Genomic DNA, 16,659 nt, shown 5'->3' with positions numbered 1-16,659 from the left:
GCGCAAGGAATTTCCAGCAATATAATCTTCAGTCGAGTTTTGGTTTTGTTTTACAGGTACAGACTAGAACACAGATATGCAGTCATACTCTGTTTTCTACTCCTGTCTTCTACTTCTGGTGTTAGTTAGCAAGCCTGGCAGGAGAATGCGTCTCCTCCTGTAAGGACACAATTTTGGAACAGCCAGAACAGAAATTTCTCAGCTAAAGAGAGGCAGGGAAGGAGAGGCGCATCATTATCAGAAACTGATGCTTATTCCTCTAGTGGAATTGTTGTATTTTGCGCTGCCTTTCTCAGGATTCTGCTTTTTTTTAGTGTAGGTGACTTTCAACAGGAAAAGCAAATCCAGATCCCTTCTGAGACAAAAAGAGACAATTTGTATGTCTTGAATATTCCAAGATACTTCCAGACTGCTGCATCTGCTCACTTTTAGAAGCTTTTTTTCTTAAAAAGATATGCAGCAGACTGTTAAATCCCACAGTATGAAACCATGCATGGTTATGTGGTTTGAGATGTGTGTTCACTTTAATTTTGAAGAGAAGCTGAGACTTTTGTTTTCTGCTGAGTTAAAAGTCACTAACAGTTAAAATGATTTTCCTTCTCCTGAGATGTTTTTGGCTATTAGCCTTTAAGAAAAATGAAAACAATCAATCTAATCTTGTGTCCCAGTTTCTTTCTTCAGAGTTTTCCTGAGATAGAATCTGGGATATTTCTAAAGAATCTAACATGGAAACGATGGGTTTAAATACTCACTTCTGCTGTCACCCTTGTGGTTATGTCACAGCTATATTATCTATATGTCTTCCTCTCTTTTTTTTTTCTTTCTTCTGCCCTGTATGTTTTTTGCCCATGTAAGGTAAATATTTTCAACTGTTAGAGCTAAGTCAGGAGGTCAGGCCCTTACTACCATTCAGGTTTATAATTAAAAAAGCTACTAGTGCAAAGTGCGAAAATCAAAGGCAGTTGTTTTTAGCAGAGTCTGTAGCTCTTACAGGAGCACTATCAGGTCCAGCTTTTCGAAATAATCTCATGAGGAGTTTATCACTACAGTCCAGGCTAAGGTGTTGGGTAAACCTACTCTTTGGGACTGATGTTGATTAGCCACTGTGAAGCAAACTTAGACACAGGAGAAAATACTTGTTTGTACCTGATCTTAGAAACCTTACCGGTTTAAAGAAAGTTTGCTGACTGTATCTGCCCTGAAACAACCTGTTCTTCCTCAGCTTTTCTTTTAACTAGCCAAGCATGGACTCTAGGGCTCCTTCTGTGGTACTTGCAAAGCATTAAAATGTTAAGAGTCACAAGAGTTTAGGTTTTGACGTAATTCAGCTGCTAAACCTTTCATTAATGCATCCTCTGAAATGTCATTACTTTTTTGGGGTGTAGTAACCTACGCGTTTTAAAAGGGAAAATCCAGGCTCTGAAGCAAATGGCACAGTGATGCTGTGACTGAGTGGCAAAGCTGGAACTGAAACTTACTGGGAGAACGATGGGAAAAGAAACCCAACCTGCGATGGTGACTAAGAAGTTTGATGCAAGAGCTCCTTACAGAGTCCTCCTGTCGCCCAGGCGTACTTCCACTAGTCAGATGATCTGGCTGGTGCTTATCTTCACCTTGCTTCTTGTAGAGGTGAGGTTTGTAGCATTACATTTTCTGTCATTTCTCTCCTTTTCCCTCCCAGTGTTCTTAAGCTTCGCAGTGCGTTTCAGCCAAATTTAGTCTGAGGGGCTGTGGTGTGAGCTTGCGATTTATCTGTTCTGCTTGGCTGGCTGCCTGATAAACACAGGCTTTCCCTTTCCCACCTGCCGGTTTAGGGACCTGAGAAGGGGTAGAGGATGCGGGGGGGAGGAGGAAGGAGAAATGTCGAAGACGGCTGTAAAAGACCTGGAAGCATCTGGTGCCTGCTGGTGGCGGAGTTTGTGTGAGGGTCTGGCAGCGTTGCTGGGGGTGAGATGGGGTGGTGTCCGCATCATTTCAGTGGGAAGGAACAGGGGTCTAGGAAACTGGTCTCTTGGCAGCCTGACTCTGTTACTGCTGCTGCCCATGCAGCTGTGGTTATTAGTCTGGGGGTTTGTGGCACTGAAAATTTACACAACGCTTTACTGAAACAGCAATTGGATATTTTGCCTGCTCTAGAGAATCAGCGCACCCCAGAAGTGCGCGTCTGGTGGCTTCAACAGCTGAAGTCCTTGGCTAATCCTCGGTGTCACGCAGGTGCCTGGGTTCTTCCATGTGCAGTTAGCTGCCGTCTAGATACAATGCTTGTGTAAATATTTCTGTGCTTAAGGGATCTGCCTTCACAGCAGCGATAGCCTTTCTCTTCAGCTTCCTTTTCTCCTTGTTCCTTTTGCTTTTTCTCTTCCATCCCTCCACTGTCATTGCCCTTTCAGATCTGCTTACAGAAACTACGTAGGCTGAACGGGCAACACACTGCAGTCTGTACAGATGGTTGTCTGTCTTACTCCTCCTCTTGCTGACACGCCTCTCAGTGCACAGGCATATAGAAAGGCAAGCATCTATACATTAGACTTGCCTCTTTAAACTGCACGTGCAGAAGGTTGCGGGTCAAAAAGACTAGAGGGCAAAAACATCCGTGAACACCACCACAAGCACCACTAAATGTTTCAGGGTCACTTCAGAAGCTTTATAATGCCCCACAAATGAATCAACAGTTTTTATATTATGGATAATTTGGTCATCTGGTCATTACTTCACCTAACCTAGTCAGAAAAATTTTCCTTTTGGAAAAAAAATTCCTGATGAAGTATTTATAAAGAACAGCTTTCAAGCAAAACCTGCTGGGCAATTTTCTGTTTCCAGTTGTTTGATGAAAACTCAAGCTGTTCTGAGAAAAGAAGAGCCTTTCCACATGAAAGACTTCATTTAAAAAAATCGTCCATTCTTTTGTTTCAAAAAGTCTTACTGGTCTACTGGCAACCCGCTGTAAAGTAAATCCTATAACCAGTCCGAGGGATACCTTTTTTCAGGTGAGGTGTTGAACTTGAACTGTGCTGCTGCTGAAGCTCAAAAGCAAAAGCTGTTAAAAATTATGAAGGAGAGGTTGTGTTTGAAGTGAAGCGGGCCTGAGTTGCCGCCTGCGTACCGAAGCCGGGTCTTACAGGGATCCATCTCTTTCCCTGGCCACCTTTGTTCGTCTCACCTGCCTTGAGGCTGCGTGTCGGTGGCATTCTGAGATCAGATTTTTATGTTGAGGTGCAAAAGCTGTTTTTTCTCATTTCTGCAGTCTGCAGTGGGAAAAATTAAGTTGTTTTTTTTTCCCCTTCCCCTTTCCGTTTTTTTAAAAAAGAGGCAGGGGGAAGTACAGGAAAAAAAGTCAATCACATCGTATTTTCTTGCATTACCATTACTAGCCATGCAAAATAATGCACCTGGCTGATCCTAGCATTCTGGAGGATTTTTGAAGGAAGATAAAAGTCAGATTTTCATATCTTGTTTTCAGTTTCTCAGTAAAATTAATTTACTATTGAGTCAGGTTTTTTTTTCCCCCTGTTATGCTGTACTTTATATACTCCCAGTGGCAGAAATGCTTTTTGATTAATTTTTTGCATGGACATCAATTAATCATCATAACAAACTATATTGCTCTGTGGGCTTGCTTTCCTCCTAAAACATATTCTAGGGAATGTGCTTTTCACTATGTTTTTAAAAGCCAGTCAATTCCTGAGATCAGTGATTAAAAAACCAAAAGTCAAGGCTTTGTAGCAGACCTGTTTCTTATTCTGTGGTCATTAATATCGTATCTGTTTGAGAAGGATATGTAAGAAATAATGCCAAAGAGGGTTATGCCAAGAGCTCCAAAACACCAGTCTTGGTATCATCTGGTGAAAGGCAATAAGCTTTATTTTTTCTTTTCCACTATGCACTGATTTTAGTTAGGTATTTATCATTAGCATCCTTACCTATTAAAGACAAAAAGGAAAAAAGGAAAAAAAGCCTGGATGATATGTCCTGGTTTTGCTATAACTACCGTCAAAGGTTCAGTGAGTGAGTAATTTTTTTTGAACAGCTATTTTGAACAAACCAGCTTCAAATCCATCTTCAGAGTCCATCAACTTTTTCTGGTCCTTTCAAGTAAAGGTGTTGTAGAAGTACTGGTTTACTGTTCTGTCAGATTGGAGGCGGTAAAAATGAAAATAGTTAAAATAATTCAAAATCAAAACTTCAATTTAAAATGTTTTGTTCAAAATCGGTTATCACATTTTTGAAGCTGTCTTTACCAGAAAAAAAAAAAAAAAAGAGTCTAGGAGCCCTTCCCTTATAATTAACTCTCTAGATTGTTAGAATATTGTACAAACCTAGGAAAAGCATGCATGTCTGAGTAGGACATACGTCTTCACTCTCTTGAGTGGGCATGATATAAAATCTGCATTTTGGGGTTGCATATTTTCATTCTTCTTATTCTTTCTTCAATGCTTATGCTAGTTACTGAAATGGAGAGGATTTTCTGTTAAGTGCCCTTTACTGATATGCAAATTTGGCTGTTAACTCGATAAGAACTTTGGAAATTTAAAAAGGAGAATTTAATTTCAAATTTTTGGTTCTTTTTAGGCTTTCGCCTCGTCAGTCTTGAGCTAATGGAGTGGGCATTGTCTGACCTCTGTTTTGGACCAACTTCCCAAATTAGAAAATCATAAATGAAAAGCATTGATTCTTGACTTGCTATGCAAGTATTTCCTATACCAACCCCCCAGCTGCATCATCCAGCTTTTGGTAGGGAGCAGATATAAAACAATAGCAACAGGTTTTTGTAAAGTTTTTTGCCTTTCGATGGTTACTATTATTGGTTAGTGTGTCTCCACCCTGAATTCCTCCAGAGGAAGGAGGGTTTGCTGCTGAAAAAGCACTACCAAGATCTACGCTTAGACCTACATTTGATAGCAGTTCCCCTCTCAGCTCTTTTAGACAACTTTTTTTGGGACATAGTAACCCTAACGAACGCTTCTTTTGGCAAGTGAGTGGTGAATAATTGTAGTCTAAAGCAAGTGCTTTTGTATCATAAACTAGTACGCAATGGTGTAAGCAACCATTTACAATTAAATTTAAAAATTCAGAGGACCAAGCTTGCAAGCTTGTACTATGGAGTTACTGAAAGAAACCATTTGATGTCAGGCTATCTACTTGACAATGTAATTTTTTTCAAGATAATATATTTCAGAGGCTTTAGTTTCATTCACCAAGCTGATGCTAATGGAACGGTTCTGTCACCTCTTGTATGAATGACAGCAATGATGGTGGGACACGTGGTTTCAGATTTTACTAAAATGAAAGAAGTTTTGCCAAGGAGCCAGTAGAGGAAGAACCTTCTGAGCAGCATCAGTCTACTTGAAAAAGAAATGTTTCTGCAGCATGTGCCTTTACAGACTGGCTTGATTTCCGAGTACTTCAAAAAGCATCCAGATCTGACTGAGTTCATTTATTTTCTCATCCACGTCTGCACTCACATCCTGCAAAAGCCCGGGCTTTGCCTCTTGTCTTTGCTCCACCTGACAGGTGTCATCTTATCTTGGGTTTTAGCCATTAGAGGCTGGCTGCCCGGGAGTTGGGCTGCGAGGTTCTCCTTCCAGCGCTGCGGGTGGCTGTGAGGGGAGATACTGCTCCTCGGTTACTTGTGTGCAGAGAACGGCCCCGTATCTGTCTGGAAAGCTGAAAAGCTCTTGATAGCCTTGCCTGAAAAATGTCGTGGCAGTGCTAGCAGAGCATTCTTCCCTGTAGTTTAAAGCTCATGTCCACGTATTCTTTCTCGCTGAAGTCTGGAAGAGAGAGAATGCACGTGTCCAGCCTCCCGTCCCTCAGCCTTCAAAGATCTAGGAGCAGCAATAAAAACAGAAAGTAAATACAAAGCAGAGCAAAGACTGAAGATGAGGGGAAGAAAAAAATCTCATGACTTCTACTCTGAAGTCAACATTTTAACATTACGTGTGCGAGAGAGACTCTAGAAATGTCTTATCTCTACCTCATGCTTGAATCCCAGATCAATGTAAACCAGACTTTTTTTCTTCACAGAGGATGAGTATTATCACTTGCAGCCTCACACGGCTACTGTCAAGGTGGGAAACCTGGGGGCAATATATACAAGTAGCTTTTACTAGCTTGCATTTATGTTTAATGGGAAAGAAAATTTTAGGTGCCTGTGACTTCACGCTTGCACTAACCGTTAGTATGGTGGCTTTTATCCCCCGCTGCAGAGGGACGCGCTCTCATTGAGAATACCTCCGGCTGTGCAAGGTAGTATCTCCTCCTCCTTCCTTAGGACTTGAGCTGCCCTGGCAGAAATTAACCCCTTCACTGTAAAGAGCAGACTCAGGAGTTGATGGGCTCTTCTGAAAGATCACAGCTGTTCCCGGTTTTTCAGAGATCAACGGGCCGGGATAATGGGAAAACTCCTCCGTGCTCAATGTAAAGGGGTGACCTGTTTCTGCTTCGGCTGGAGTAAATCACAGGTGGGCAGTTTGGGGCTATGTGCTTGTTTCAACGTACGCTAGATTTTACAGGTAACGTTAGTGGCTTTTTTCAGTGGCTTCCCCACAGCTGGTGAGGAAAATATTTGCCACCAAGGTGTGCAGTCAGCATCACGGTAGCCTTTGGGGTAGCAGGCACTTCTCCGTTTCCCTTGTCCATGCAGCAGCCGCAGGAAGAAGCGGAATGGGAAAACAGGAGTGTAGAAGCACCACGGCGAGCAGGGGTGCTGCCCTCCTCACTTCGGTCAGCTGCACGCTGACCCTTGCGTTTGACAACTGTGAATTTTCGGTCTACCGGGAGCCGGGGGGGAAACTCCTTCGTAGTAAAACTGAGTGACACAAAAGAAAATGACAGGCTAATTGAATTAACTGAAGGAGAGGTGCTCACCAGTCTCTGGCTTTCGCTCGCTGAGAGATGTGGTGCCAGTCAGCCTGGCTAAAGCTGTGTCCTGGGAGAAACTTTCTTTCAAGTCCTCTATCCGTGATTTTGAAGGTCATAAAGGCACAGCAATATGAAGCTGTGACAGCTCCATTTACCATTGCTGTTCCACACCACCTTTAAATGTATTATTTTAGTTCTTTGGGCCATCTGATCAGGTTATCAGTCCAGTTAGGGGAGTGGGATGCTGCTGTTCACCGTCCTTTAAAATAAGCTCTGTACCATAAATGCTTTCTTGTTATTCTCAAAATTGGTTTCCATGGTAACTCTGTCACTGGAACAATCTTTTTGTCGATGAAAAGAAGGAAAATCGTTTCCTTTTTAGGAATCATCTGCTCAGCCTAGTAAAATTCCTTTTTTTCTTGAACCCTATCCACCTCTAGGGAATGGGGATTCTCGTCTCCATTCACCTCCACCAAGTGTGCCCTGGCTTTCACCCCCACAATTTCCTTCTCCCACTCCTTTCTGCCTTCCGAGTTGAAATCGGTACCTTTTGCTTCAGGGATAAAAATCTGGGAGGTTTGTGCTGCAGAATTCCTTGGTGTGTCGCTTCCATCTTATCTTTTGGCTAAAGCCTCTTGAATCACACCCGATTTTTATCAAAACAGACTAACTTTGCTGGAGTGCTCTCTGCAGCGGGAGGCTGCGTAATGCAAGATGATGCTATTGTGCCTCTGGCCTTTCCCTCCTTGCTGATGTCTTCTTGCGTCTCGGCCCCAGGACGCGTTTCAGCCGGAGCACTTGATGCCAAGGCAGAGCCTGGTAATCTGCTGTACGCTGTGCGGCTTCTCTCGAGGAACAACTGTGATTGCTTAGAGATTATTAGTCATGCAAAGAGTCTCTGCGAACACCCTCCAACGCGACGTGTTTTGTAATGTCTTGCTGCAGAAACAGCTGTCGTGTGTTGAAATGAGACGCGAGATGCAGCTTTCAGCCCTCTGTGGAGAAAAGTAGCTCTCTCTGCAGCATCGGAAGCCTTCGAGACTGAAAAGGTTTTGTTGAAAAATGTGCTTCTGTCAAATGCAACTTCAAGTGCAGTTGTATTACAGCCTAGCCTCTGGAAGGGACCAGCCTGATCATATCTTTTCATGAGCATCATAAACAGTATTGCTAATTTTTTTTTCTTTAAATTAATTATTTTTTCCTTAGTTCGCAGGTAAAATGGAGGTATAAGGAAAAGATCTTACTCCACAGTGCAATTTCTCCAACAGAAGCTTTCCCGGAGTGCTTTAAGCCCAATAGAGTCTCTTTTCCTCCCAGCCCCTCAGCAGGTCATTGAGTGTTTTTCAGCATCTGCCTTGACGTCCCCGGGGGTTCGGAGTACGGCTCTGCTAAATGCCGTGCAAGGCACTTGTGAATCTGTGTCTCTTCAGAGCTTCTCAGGAGACCAAGTTCTACTGAAATCACTGGGAGCCTAAAAAACTAACTGAGTCTCAGGTCTCTTCCCTAGGGTAGCTGGATGAGTTCAAGTAAATAAGGGAGATTTTGTGAGGTTTTTTTTTTCACTTAAGCTTTCTGTTGTCAAAGACAACAGCAGGATTGTAAATCATCCTTTATTGCAGGAGCAATTGAGCCTGGTTCTGGATTGAGCAGGAATATGCAATCTAGATAAAAGTAATTTTGCTTACTATTGTTTTCAGAGCCCAAATACCTTGGATAGGATCTGGGGTCTCAACAGAGACTGGCAGTAAAGCAGATTATTTTGTTTTTCTGAAAAACTTTTTGGAATTGACAGAAGTCTCATGTCCTTTTTCAGTCTCATCAACTTTCAATGCTTTTGAAGGATGGATGCATTATCTTCAACTACTCAAAACAGAAATTGAAACAAACCAAGTTTCAAGTTTAGTCCATTATGCTTTTTTCCCCTTGTTTTCTTATTTGGAATGGGAGGGTTTCCCAGGAGAGTTAGAGGTGAGTTTGCACTCTTTTTCCTTGAGAAAGTTGCATCAAGCATCCTCTGTTTTCTTTTCACATGCTGGTCACGCTAAATAAAATTAAAAAATCTTTTAAGTTTTTCCCAGATGGATGGAATTGAAATGCTTAGATTTGTATAAAGTGAGGAAAGATAACCTAGCTCTCTTGCTGAAGATTCACGAGTTGCCATAAAACCTAGATGTATCCCTTTGTAGGTTAAGAGTTACAGTATGACCATGAAAACTCTCTACCTCTGGCTGCTAGGACTATGAATCATGTGGAATATGTGGAATATGGATTCTGGTATTTTCATTGCTGGTTACTTGCACAAAAAATTGACCTTTTAGAAATATCAGCCTGTCCTCCTTGCTACTGTACGTCATATTAGAATATAAATACATAAATAATTTTAGAACATTTTCTCCTATGACTCTTTTGACTTTTCAGTTTCACGTATTTTCCGTTGGTAAGATCCTTACTTAATGAATGCATTTAATTGGTTTTGATCATCCATAATTGTATGGCCACAGATAAATCCAAGTAGCGAGGCACTGATTCAGAAGTTTGCATTGAGTAGTGATCTACTTCTCTATATGCTCAATTAAGAGAAAATAAAATATTATGCCAACAGACAATACAATTCCTTTAATCAGTATTTCTAGCTTGAGTGCTTTTACATCCGTATGATTTATGTCCCTCTCTGTCTGTCTAGTCCTCTAGTTCATGCTCTTCACACATGGCAATTACCCAGTCACAAATGTATTTTCAGGCTGAAACTTTCACCCTTTTTTGCTGTAAGAAAAGCAGTTACAATCCTCCTCTTGGTGTTTTGGGGAATTATGATAGCGATAAATTGCCTCTCGAGATTCCTATTCTAACAGTTTCTGTAAAAGAATATTATTAGCATCAGTCCTACTTAATGATTCAAAGTGTTTAACCTAATTGTAAAGAAGAAAAAAAAATCAGTTGGTAAGATTTTTTTTTTTTTTATTATACTGATGAATGCACACATATGTGCAAGACAGTAAGCCTGCTCCTGGACCTAAAGGGTTTGGAGACTGAGAACAAGGTCCGGCGGTTACCACGTGTGCGTGAAGACGGGTTTGCAGTGCCTTGACGGGCGGGCGCGGGGCTGATGAACCACCCTCTGCAGCAGGCAGAGCGGGAGGGGAGGACACGGGCAGATGTTGGCCTTGCGGCATTTGGGCTTCTCCTCAGGTGAGGTGAGGGGCTTTGGGCAGCTGCACGGTGGTGCAGGCTGCTGGAGCAGTACTGGGTAATGCCTATGGGGAGACAAACCCACCCACAGGATTTTATCCTGATTTTTTTCTTCCAGGACTGAGATGAAACCGCTAAACTGAGCCACGGCAGTGGTGGGCAAGGAAAAGGCAGGTGGATGCTCACCACCCCGCAGACCTCAGCACGCAGCTCTGACGAGCCCGCGCCATATTTCTGACTTTTTTCTTTGAACTTGCTGCTCAATTTAATAACTGAATGGATCTCAAAGTTGGAACAAAACTGGGAGCGACGGGGCCCCGAACGTCCCCCCTACTCAGCAGCGGGTGCGCGGCGGCAGTGGCGGTGGCAGCCGGCTCCCGCGCAGCCCGGCGCGGGGCAGCGGGGCAGGCGCGGTATCCGCCGGCAGGGACTCGAGACCCTCTGGGGCCTGGGACGGGGACACGTGCTGCGCGCCGGCGGGGCAGGGATGGGTGCAGCTGCAGGAGGCTGTCGCATTACCAGGCAGCCTCCCTACGCCCGTCTTTCGCCTACCTCCTCAAAAAACTAATACACTCAAAAATAGTTTAGCTGCAGGGATGCACTATAAATTTCCTCAGTTAAAAATGAACTGGCGCTTTTGTGACTTGCAGGGACTGTATCCCCAACCGGGGTTAAACAGGGCACGTGTTGTTGCCTGCCTTTTTACATCTGGGAATAAGCTAGTGGCTTGTTAACAGTACCTAGCAAGTGGGAGAAGAAAAGTGGCATTAAACCCAACTCTGGCAAGGAGAAAAATCAAGTGGAAAATATGCATTTTTAATATGCCACTGGGTAAGTATATAAGAGCAGAACAACATTCGTTGTAACCTGATATCCCTCAGGAATGAGGGAAAAGCTGACTGCTTGCTCCACTGAGCCAAAAAATACGAAAACATGTAAGTGCAAGTGTGTAGTCAGCAGCATAAGGAATAATGCTTCAGAAAGTTGAGGGCAAAGCTGGAGCACTGAATGTTAAAAGGCTAACAGTTTTACATAGAAGCACAACCTATTATTTGTAACCTACTTGTATGATAGTCTTCAATATCCTCAAGAAAGTCCCGATCCTTCTGCATTTCCCAGCCACCCGACGGCTGTTCTGGCAGAACCTGAGGAAATATTGCATGTTAGCCATCTTCTGATCTCTTAGTGGAAACTAAACAGATTTTGGATGTAAACATGTAACTCATTAGAACAACCAAAATGTATTTCCTAGGCAGATGCGTTGTTTTCAGAGGTCTACCTGTTTAATGTTTTATCAAGCCCTTTAGAGCAACACCACAGTTGCATTTCATTTGAGCATCACCCGGCATATACGATAGGTTTGGAAAAGCAACCCTGCGTGGCCCTCGGGCACCTGGCAGGGTACGTTTTTGGCATGACATGCGGAGAATTAGGCACCCGACTCCTGTGGCTGATGGGATCTGCACGGCTCCTCATCCACACTGTGCTGGAGCTGTACCGCTTCCCATCCAGCTGTGAGTGACGTGCCACTGGGAATAGCTGGTGAGCGAAGGGCCACGGCCCCTGGGATGTCAGTACAGCAGATGAATGCACGCACATCCCTGGGGAAAGGGCAGAGGTAAAGCCCTACACATCAAAAATGCGCTCCCCTAAGGAACTGAAAGTACCTGCAATTATTTGGAAGGAGGCTGTGCAAGTGCCAGTGTCATTTTCAGAAGACAATGACAGCAATTACAGTTGCAGGGAACTGCAGACGTTCTGTGAAAAGAAACGAACAAGCCTAAAATTGCTTTCTGGGAAATAAAAAAAATCTTCAAAATGTCCAAATCATCTGATTTTTCTGCTATGCTTTTCTAGGTAGCATTTGAAAGTGGATTAGAAAGTTGTGAGTATCTAGGCTGATCCCTGGCTATAGGAATAAGAGAAAAAGTTGCTCTTTCGGCTTTTCCCAGGGCGGCCCGGACCTCCCTGCTCCCCACTGTGCTTTGGGGTCCACCACACGGCAAGGGTTCCTGCAGAGATTCCTCCAGAAATCAAACCATTTCAAGCGAGGGGGGTGATGGGGCTTCTGACCCAGGGCGAGGCGTTACCTCCCCACCTTTCCTCGGCTGAGCCGTCTGCGGGGTATCACTCGGCTGTAGCCGGGGTTGGGGGTTCACGTGTATTTTTGTGCCCTTCGTAGCTGGGCAGCCACGCCTGGAAGAAGCGTCCCATATTGACACATGACATTTGACTTCAGTGGTGGTAGAACTGGGGCCCTGGAGAGGACTTCAGTACCGTGTATCTGCAGGACTGTCATGAGATACTCAACTCTCCTAGGGTGTTACCGCTCTATGCAATATAGGCATCCAGAAAGGACGGTAGTTGATGCTGTGGGTTGAGCTCGGGTCCCGTCATCCTTCCCATTTCCACGTCAGACGAGTTGTAGTGCTCTATCTCAGCCTGCCACCCCCCCACTGCTCCGCGCCCAGCCCCGGTGCAAGGCACTGCCTCTCCTCGTCCCCCATTAAACCCAGCCCTGACATCGGTAAAATGAAAGGCCCATGCTTTGGGGTGGCTAGGGCAACTCTGTAATAGCGGTTCTTGTCCTCAGGGACAGATTTATTTTCTCCCTCATAATACGCTGGCTTTTCTTCCCCTAAAGGATTAGCCCCTCGCTTCATTTGCTGAAAGAGCAAGGTGCTGGGGAAGGGCACGCGGTGAGAAACTGGTGGCTGCAGCCGCGCTAGTTGTCTGGAGATAGGTGAGCCGAGAAGACGGGTCGTGCCCAGAGGAGATGCCTCCCCTCGCAGCTCTGGCAGAGCAGGCAGTGATTCCTGCCCCGGCTGGAGAGCCCGGCCCGCGCGTGCATCGCGACGCCCTGGCACCGAGCTGGGCAGCGGCCAGCCCCCCGGCTTCTTTGAGGGTGTAAAAAAAGAGGTGGCCTTAAGGCTGCGGCATGAAAAATCCCTGGTACTTCACAAACCGTGCGCATTACATTGTTTTTCTAGGCTACCTAAATTCCCCCCTCAGTTTCAGACGGAAGTGAAACTCTCACTTGCTGTCGAAACTGTGGGGGGGATAATTTTGTATGGCAAAATCTTTTTCTCAAACGAGTTATTCGATCAAGCAACTGCAACTCGCAGGTTTCCAAATGCTCCCCTAACTGCCCTCTGGCCTGTACCACGAAAGAAATAAACACATTCAACTTCTTTTTCTTACAGGAGAACATCTGTGACCCATTAACGTCGGGTCCTGGGCTGCGAAGTCAGCTTTGGAGCCAGGCCTGAAGCTCGGCTCGGGCAAATCGGCCATTCACTTCTCTGGGAGTTTGGCATTGCTGTTCTCCAATATTTTATCAGCATGTTTATTTTTGTTATAGTAGCAGTTCAGGACTTCAAAAAAGAGCTACAGCAATATTTTACTGTGCTTAAGTAAGCTTTTAACAGTAGCGTTTCCAACTTGGATGTATTCTGAAATCTTTCTTATTTTTGTGCTGTGTTTTTTCAATGTCATCAGTGCATCTTCCTCCCTCAAATGCATCTGCACACACGTGGAACTGCTGCACCCTTGACAGCTAAGCTTTTTTCTGACATGCTGCAGTACTAACTGATTCTGCTTTACACCTTTACCAGGCTTTAACCCTTTGGGCTAAAATCTCCCATGCCCGTTACCTGCCTCCAACTGGTTTATTTTTCTTATTTTTAGTCGCAGTGAAAAATAGCTCCGCTGGACCGCAGTTAAGTAAAACTAGATTTTACCCCTATTAAAACCTTCTACAGCTATTGAAGTTGAAAATTAAACCACACGGTAACTCTGCCGTGGCTCACGCCGTCTCCTTTTCCGCTCCACCGAGCTTTGCCTGCAGCTGCGCCCTGATGAAATACCGTGGTCTTACGAACGAGATGCAGCCTGCGAGACACGAGGCGGCTCTCCGAGCGCTGCCTGGGCGCCGGGGTGCGCCCAGCTTTTATTGACAGCATTTGTCATGCTGTGAAATCCTATTTTACTGTTTTTTTTTTAAACCCACTCAGGCCCGATGGCTTTTCACGAGGCTGGTATTTATTACGCCTGTTTGCTACGGGCCGTCCTTTTGATCTGCTTATGGGCATCACGTAGCTGACTTGATCTGTAAGGTGCTATTTTATATGGATCGTTCCCATTTTCTCATGAGCCTCCCTCTCCTCATCCTCCTTGCTGGTGGCTGCGGTGGCCGAGAGGCTGCTGCCCACGGCCGAGCACTGCAGGTTTCACCGGGGAAGTCCTACGAGGCGGGAGCGGGGACTTTGTGCCGCTGCAGCCTGAGGACGCGGGTGACCTTCACCGCCCGAGCGAGGTGGCATGGGTAGGGTGGACGCTTATTTTTGGGTCTCAAGGGGATGTTTTCCTCTCTCCTTGAGATGTTATCGGCACAGTTTATCACTGTGGTTATACAAATGATGTGCCCTTGCCTAGAAATGGTGACAGGCGGGGTTGTACATTGAAAAATGAGTGCCTTTCGGGAAAGCACAGCTTTACTGACGCCTGTTTTGCAGCTATTTCCCTCAGCTCGTAGACAGCGCAGTTCTGCGTTAAATGCTGCCTTTTGCTCAGTCCAGGGATGTGCAAACTGCTTACACCAACGCGGTGCCGCAGGATGCTGGAGTCGCAGAAGCCGGACATCTCCTCGTGGCACGGCTGCTGCATCGCCGCTTGTTTTTGTTGTGTGCGCTCCGGGGGTTGTTTTCTTTTATTCCCAACAGCTTAGAAATGCACATAGCAATGGCTTAGAAATCGTTCCAGAACAAGAGAATAAATATGCATGGGTACAAATCTCAAGGGCAGGAAAAAATTAAGGATGCTTTTCTTCCCTTCGGTACAGGCGTGACTCTAAGCCATAGAAACTCAACGCACGCCCCAGATTTCCTGCTCCCCCCCTCTTTCGTGCCTAGGTACCGCAGGGCTCTCAGAGCAGCGTGTCATGTTTTCTACATGATGCCATCACTTCAAACCGTGCAGTGAACTCATGGGTTTAGGGAGTCCAGCGTCATTGTCTCTGAAGCTTTCAAAGCTTCGCTTCAGTTCTAAATGCCTCTTTAAGCACAGACAATGCTCCAACAGGCTTGCTGAAACTAAATGAAGCTTATAAAGCTTTGAACGCTATTGTAACATGGTGGGTCCCGCAGGAGACTGCAAAATCCTGCTGTGTGCAAGGATCCACCACGCTTTCAAGTGGATGCACTGTATGTGCTAAAAAATGTAGGCAGAGCAGGGCAAGGAAAGGACAGAGCGTGTCAGCATATTTTTTGAATTACCTAGCATTTGATTGATACCGCAATAGTAACATTGCTTTTTAAAATAAAAACGTTCACTATCCTTTCTTCTTTAGTACGCAGAGATAGAGAGAGAGATATATACTGGTTTCTTATTTGAGATTCCAGAGCAAGTGGCTCTTTTTGAATAGATTGCCTAATTGTTTTTTTTTCTCAATCTTTCATATGCTGCGTTATTAAAATAACTTGATATTGTCCTACATTCATCAAGTCTTCTATGGGATCATATAGACGCTTGTTTTACTGTGCAGATTTTTCTGATGAAAAATGCAGGAGGAGAGGGAAAATGAAAAAAAGTAGGCCAGGTAAGCGCGCTATTTTTCTGGCTGTGTTTAATCACAGCCTAGAAAGTCAGAGAGAGCTGGCAAAAATTCTGCTTAGAAACAAGAGCGTAATGTTTGTCATCCGTGGTAATGAGTACGGTGTCATTAGCAGCTTACTGGGGCAGTGCCGTGCTGCCTGTTCGCTCTCCCCTCCTCAAACAAGGGATGGGCTGCTGACCCAGATTGGGCACGTAAGACGAGAGCGATTCCTCCCCGACAAGCCCCAACGGTGACAAGTCGTCATTAATTCTAAAAATTCTGCCAGCGTGAGGCTTTAGAAACAATTTGTACTTCATTAATTACGCTGCCAGGGCAGGCTTTGTCCCCCGCACTCTTATCAGGCTGAATTAGTCTTTAAAAGAATTAGGCTCAGCCCAGCTCGAGCCGCACTTACCAGCTTCGCTAAAAATCTTTGCTGGGGATGCGGGGCCGGGGAGGGAGCCACGACGGTAATTGTCACCCGGAGGAAGAGAGAAACGCTTGTTCCCGTATTGTTTTATTATTATAATGATGCGGAGGCGCCCCGACGGAGATCGCGGCCCCGCTCCGCCGGGAGTTACACAAACACTGAGATGGTAGGAGAGTCTCTGCTCCCAGAAAGCTGGCTGGCTAAGCAAGCTAGCTGGACAAGCACCGGGGAGAAAAGGGAGGGCTGCTTATCTTCAGTTGTCACACGGGGAACCGAGCACAGAAATTTATGGCTGTGCCCTGCCAGGTCCTCCTTTTCTCTTTCTTTTTCTCCTTGTGAACTCACCCGTGAGCTGATCCTTGGGGAGCACGTAGCCCTGTGGCAGAGGTCGGTGGGACTCGGCTTTCCTTGGGTGGGACTGACCCCCCGGTGATTTGTGCCCGGCCCCGAAGCGCCAGCAGCGGGTGTTTGGGGAAATGCTGCCCCTTCGATGAAGAGCGAGCTAGTTGGATGAGGAGATGACCCAGATGAAGGCATTATCCCCCCTGAATCTCTCTTTGGGATTTGTAGCCTTATCAGGGGAGAC

General features: G+C 45.2%; 1 long non-coding RNA gene across 6 annotated transcripts; it reads right to left on the bottom strand.

Annotated features, from left to right (window-relative positions):
* Positions 1 to 1,072: 1,072 nt before the first annotated feature.
* Positions 1,073 to 16,659, bottom strand: LOC142081997 (uncharacterized). 6 transcript variants are annotated; one of them, XR_012673545.1, is made up of 7 exons: positions 16,419 to 16,659; positions 11,718 to 11,808; positions 11,114 to 11,195; positions 9,915 to 10,115; positions 6,174 to 8,902; positions 5,975 to 6,077; positions 5,434 to 5,825 (listed from the first exon to the last, which is right to left on the bottom strand). It is a non-coding gene; the product is annotated as an uncharacterized LOC142081997 (long non-coding RNA). The 6 variants fall into 6 exon arrangements; XR_012673544.1 differs by lacking the exon at positions 9,915 to 10,115; XR_012673542.1 differs by lacking the exon at positions 11,718 to 11,808.

The sequence above is a fragment of the Calonectris borealis genome, chromosome 4 (genome assembly GCF_964195595.1).
Source record: "Calonectris borealis chromosome 4, bCalBor7.hap1.2, whole genome shotgun sequence".
Classification (NCBI taxonomy): Eukaryota; Metazoa; Chordata; class Aves; order Procellariiformes; family Procellariidae; genus Calonectris; species Calonectris borealis.
Note: the sequence above shows the minus strand (reverse complement) of the source record. Positions and strands in the feature narration are given on the sequence as shown.